Source organism: Mandrillus leucophaeus, unplaced genomic scaffold (genome assembly GCF_000951045.1).
Source record: "Mandrillus leucophaeus isolate KB7577 unplaced genomic scaffold, Mleu.le_1.0 Scaffold13, whole genome shotgun sequence".
Taxonomy (NCBI): domain Eukaryota; kingdom Metazoa; phylum Chordata; class Mammalia; order Primates; family Cercopithecidae; genus Mandrillus; species Mandrillus leucophaeus.
Window position 1 is genome coordinate 7,568,670 of NW_012101254.1, and position 6,000 is coordinate 7,574,669.

At 32.7% G+C, this 6,000-nt stretch overlaps 1 protein-coding gene across 1 annotated transcript in view; it reads right to left on the minus strand.

Annotated features, from left to right (window-relative positions):
• The window catches only part of NCOA1 (nuclear receptor coactivator 1), a 224,037-nt gene that overhangs the window by 129,858 nt on the left and 88,179 nt on the right, over positions 1 to 6,000 (minus strand). Inside the window, exon 3 of the mRNA XM_011972701.1 lies at positions 1,151 to 1,306. The gene's annotated coding sequence lies outside the window, so the exon portion shown is untranslated. The remainder of the gene's footprint in view (positions 1 to 1,150; positions 1,307 to 6,000) is intronic.

Here is a 6,000-nt window from a genome sequence, read left to right on the forward strand (position 1 = left end):
CCAGGATGGTCTCAATCTCCTGACCTCATGATCCACCCGTCTCAGCATCCCTTGAAGTGGTGGCATTACAGGTGTGAGCCACGGCGCCTAGCCAAAACTGATGAAATTTTAAAGAGGCAGAGATAGTAAGATTAGATGAATACCTTCTTAAATAATTTTGTACCTCTAGTCCTTGCTTTAAAGCTCTCTGCCAACTTCCAAACTCACTGTTAATTCCAAACACAGGCATTGTTGGCCAACTAAATTTTACTGCCTTTAACTTCAGTGATCTATAAAACCCCACGCTCTAGGTTGACAGGTATCACTTTCCATGGTGACAACTGTCTCCTCCTTTAAAAGTGAATGGGCGTGCAGCTGGGGCACATGGATGAAGAGGATTTCTGGGGTGGTGGTATTGTTCTACTTCTTAATCCAGGCAATGTTTACACAAATATGTTCAGTACATAATAAAAAGTTATATGCTTATAATTTTTTATTTTTATCTATGTATAATTCAATTAAAAGTCTATTAATTAACACATTTTCTCCTGGAAGTTTTCCCTTACTGATTTATCAGTTTCTGATCACTCTTCAACTCTTTTATCTACTGTCTTGGCTTGGTGCATGTTTATTTTTCTACTGCTCCCATTAGCATGTTCATGGATATACAGGTTCTATTCAGCTAGCTCACAAACTCTAAAACAGTAACAATGTAAAAATGCCCATATGGACACTATATATACATAAATTACAAAGGTATATATTATATGGGTATACCTACATACTATACAGGTATACTTATAATTATATAGGTATATATTATGTAATTTTATGCATATATGTATAAAATTAACTGGATATATGTTAGAAATATACGAAGCAAATCTGGAGATGGTTTACTACAGTTTTTCTGCTGCCATTTTCAATTCAGTAAGGACTTTGAGGGTCTCATCATAAGTGATTTCAACATACACTAAAATAGCTCATAAAGTGTACCCTAGAATTTTCCTATCATTTTCATTTAGGAATGTCAGCACCTGTTTTACACTAACCTTGAAGCATCCCAGATCAAACACATATTTCCATAAAAGATAACAGTCAACAGGTAATCATTTTCCTTCCATACTTTTGCAGAGACAAAGCTCTTTAAAAATAGAACTACAATTCCTACCTGGGAGACTTCTTTGTTCATAATGAATCCTCAAAACAGATATGGTCAAATCTCGTGTTCCAGAGGGTAGCTTCCCGGGAATGGGATAATGATGTTTTCCAGAGATGGCTCTAGTCTCTTCACTCTCACCTCATTTAAGGCCAATTATATAAACAACTAGAATAAAAAGACAAAAATAAAAGCAGAAGGGATGTTAGATTGCCATTTTATTCTCCAATTAATAATAAAGGTCAGATATGCTAGAAAAAGAAAAAAATGCAACTTTCAGAGTGAAATGGAAAAATATTTCCAAAAGACAATGGATAAAGATCTCATTTTACAGCTTAAGTCCTTTCTGGTGATTAAGTACTCCTGTTTGAGAATGATGCTTAGGTAAAACATAATTGCATTCTACCCTTAAACTTCTGAAAGACTCATTTATATGTCTTTTAAAAGTTGTTTTGGGCTACATTTGTGTATTTATCCTTTTTCCTACTTACAAATTCTGATTTTTTCATATTTTCAGTTATCACATAATTCTTTAGTTATGTAACACTCCTATAATATTTTATCTTCAAATTTCTAATTGAAAAAGTTTACAAACATTTTATATTTGTAATACTTCAAAAAGATGGTAGTTGACGTCTGGTTCTAGTAATGATGAACTACCTTATATCGAACTAATTTGCCCACGGATAACAGTTATAAATTCTGGACAAAACATAAAAAACAACTGTTTGAAGAAATTGGAAAGTGACCAAAGCGGACAGAAATTGTAGGGGTTCTGATCATTGAAAGAAAGGAATTATGTTGAGTGAGATACACACTTATGAGACTCTCCTGGAAGGGAACTCTTCCCAGCACTCCCACTTAAGCTCAGAGAGACTAGGTTTAAATGAGAAAACCACAGTCTTATTGGCTTGAGGCATTAAAGAATGTAAATCAGAGCTAAAAGGAAGCTGGAAATTGAGTAGACTAGATTACAGATCTTACTTGAATTTTGCCAGTTTTTGCATGCACTCATTTTTTGTATGTCTTTTTTACAATTCTATGACATTTTAGCACATGTACAGATTCATGTAACTATACCACAATGAGATTCACTGCTCCATCACCACAGGTGAATTGTTTCATGCTGTTTATAATCACATCCCCCTTCCCCTTTCCTTAACTCTTGACAACTGCAATCTGTTCCCTATTTCTATAATTTTTGTCACTTTGAGAATACTATATAAATTGAATCACATAGCATGGAATCTTTTCAAGTTGGCTTTTCTAAATTTATTTTATTTATTTATTTTTATTATACTTTAAGTTCTAGGGTACATGTTCACACAGCATAATGCCCTTGAGATCCAACCAGTTTGGTGCATGTATCAATAGTTCATTCCTTTTTATTGCTCCATGGTACAGTGGTGCCAGTTTTTTTCACTATTTGTCCTGTAAAGTGCATTTGGGTTGTGTTTAGTTTTTGGCTATTATAAATAAAGCTGCTATGAATATTTGTGTACAGGCTTTTGTAAAAACATTCGTTTTCATTTCAATGCCTGGGACTGTAATTGCTGAGTTGTATAGTTAAGTGTATGTTTACTAGCCAGTAATTTAGTTGTCTACTAAAAGATAAATCAATACTCTTCAAAAAGAGTTAACAATCCACAATGTCATCCACAACATCCAGTATGCAATAAAAAATTACTAAACATGCAAAGAAGCTAGAAAATGCAACTCCAGATCAGGAGAAAAGGTGGTCAACAGCAGCATACCACAAGTTGATTTAGGTGTTGGAAATACCTAACAAAGATGTGAATGTAGCTATTATAAATATGTTTAAAGATTTTAAATATATAAGTATATTTTATTTATATATAATGGGTAAACACACGAGAAATACTGGCAGCAAATGGAAACTGAGAAAGAAATAAATGGAAGTTCAAGAGCTAGATCATTCAATAGCAAATTTCAAGATTCACTGGCCAGACTTAACAACAGTAGATTTGTGACAGCAGAAAAACAAGTCAGTGAACTTGAAATGAAAATAATACCAAGTCTGAAGAAGAAAGAGAAAAGAAACCACACAACCACACACACCCCTTCTATAATCTGGAGAAAACACACACACACACACACACACACACACACACACGCCTTCTGTAATCTGTTGGCAATACCAAGCATGTAATTGATGAGAGGAGAAAGATACTGGGGCAGAAATAGTATTATGCGGAAATAATGATTGAAAATTTTCAAAATTTGGTGAAAAATAAACTGTCAGATCCAGTGTGTCTCAATAAATCCCACTCAGAATAAATACAGACACCCCAACTCTGGCAAAGTCGAGTCAAACCACTAAAAAAAAATTAACATAAAATTTTGAAACTAGCTTGGTCAAGGTAGCACATCACACACAAGAAAACAAAGATATAAATGGTAACTGATTTCTCATTGGTAACAACAGAGGCAAGAAGATAATGGAATAATTTCTTCCATTAAAATACTGAAGGCAGGGTAGCCCTATCAACTCACAATTCTATATCCAGCAAAAATATCCTTCAAAAAACTGAAGGCAAAATTAAAAACACTTTAACATAACCAAACATAATCTGTTATAAGATTAATACATAAGAAATACTAAAGGAACTTTTTCAGGCTAAAGAGAAATGATGCTAGGTAAAGTCAGATCTACAAAACAGAAGCAAAAGCATCAGAAATCATAAATACGAGGGTAAATAAAAAGGACTATGTATTTTTTACTCTTTAAAAGATGTATGTATTCTTTCTTTAAAAGATAAGTGATTATATAAAATATATTTAAAAATATAAAATATTGTGGCATTTGTAATGTATTAAATGTTAATTATATTACAATAATAACACAAAGGATGGGAAGGTATAAATGCAATTATACTGTTGCAAGTCTCTTAAATTTCACTATTACAACATTAACTATAAATAAATTTATAAATTAAGGATATATATTGTAATTCCTAGAGCAGCCACTTAAAAATTATAAAAGAGTAGTGTTCAAAAGGTTATAAGGAATTTGAAAATATAAGAAAGTATAGCTAAAAAGTTAACAGGAATTATCAGTACTCTACTAAAAAATATTTGGTTAACCCAAAAAAAGGCACGAAAATAGGAAAAGAAGAACAAATGGTATCTTAAACCCAACCATATTAATTACATTAAATATAAAATAACTAAACATTACAATTAAAAGATGGAAACTAGAGAAAAAGCAAACCCACACTATAAGCTGTCAATAAGAGATATAGTTTAAATATAAAGACACAAATAGGTTGAAAGTTTAAAAAATGGAAAAGAATATATTACACAAACAGCAAACATAAGAAAGCAATATAAATATCAGCAAAAGTAGACTTCAGGACTAGGAATGTAACTAAAGATAAAAAGGGAAGTTTCATAAAAGAGTCAATGCATCAGGAAGACAGAATCATAATTTTAAAGAAAGTTTTAATTGTTTTAGAGACGGGGTCTTGCCCAGGCTGGTCTTGAGCTCCCAGGCTTAAGTGATCCTCCTACTATGGCCTCCCAAAGTGCTAGGATTACAGGTGTGAGCCACCATGCCCAGAATCATAAGTTATGCAAATAATAACAGAGCTTCAAAATAAATGAAGCATAAACTAACAGAACTTAAAAGAGAAACAGAAAAATCCATACATATCATTGAAGATTTTAACATTCCTCTCTCAATAATAGATTTTTAAAAACCAGTAAGGAAATAGGAGATTTGACGAACAGTGATAACTAGCTTGTCCTAAATGAACATTCATAGAACAGTACATCCAACAACTGGCAAATGTACATTTATTTGCAAGTGCACATGAAACTATTATTCAACATGAAACAAATGGTGAACCATTTTTTATATAACACATTTCTAAAGATTGAAATCTTAAAGGGTATGTTCTCTCACTACTATGGAATTAGAAACCATTAACATATCCAGAAAAGTCTTAAATAGGTAGAAATTTGACAACATACCTGTTGTCAAATTTCATACAGTGAAAGAAAAAAATGCAATGGAAATTAGAAAACAAGTGAAACTGAAATAAAATAAACAAATGACATCAACATTAGTTGAATGACTCTGAAGCTGCATTTATACTCTGCATACACATACACACACACACACACACACACACACTTTTTTTTTTTTTTTTTGAGAGACAGAGTCTCGCATTGTCGCCTGGACTGGAGTGGAGCGACACGATCTCGGCTCACTGCAACCTCCGCTTTCCAGGTTCAAGCGATTCTTCTGCCTCAGCCTCCCAAGTAGCTGGGATTACAGATGCCCATCACCACGCCTGGCTAATTTTTTGTATTTTTAGTAGAGGCAGGCTTTCATTATGTTGGTCAGGCTGGTCTTGAACTCCTGACCTCATGATTCACCTGCCTCGGCCTCCCAAAGTGCTGGGATCACAGGCGTGAGCCACCATGCCCGGCCTATACTCTGCTTACAGCTTTTAAAAAGTTCAAAATCACAGATATAAACTAAAAATAATACATTTAATATTATAATCAATGGAATAAATATGGACAACTGAAAAAAACTAAAACTAAAAGTTGTTTTTTTGAAAAGGTAAAAAATTGATAAAACTTTAGCAAGATTGATCAAGAAAAAGTTACCAACACAAATTACTAATACTAGAAATGTGACGGATGTCACCACAGATCGTACAAATATAGTGTTCTGAACAACATTATACAAATCAACTCAGTAACTGACATAAAATGAAAAATCTCAAGAAATTAAAATTTTTATTTTATTTATTTATTTATTTTTTATTATTATTATACTTTAAGTTCTAGGGTACATGTGCATAACGTGCAGGTTTGTTACATATGTATAC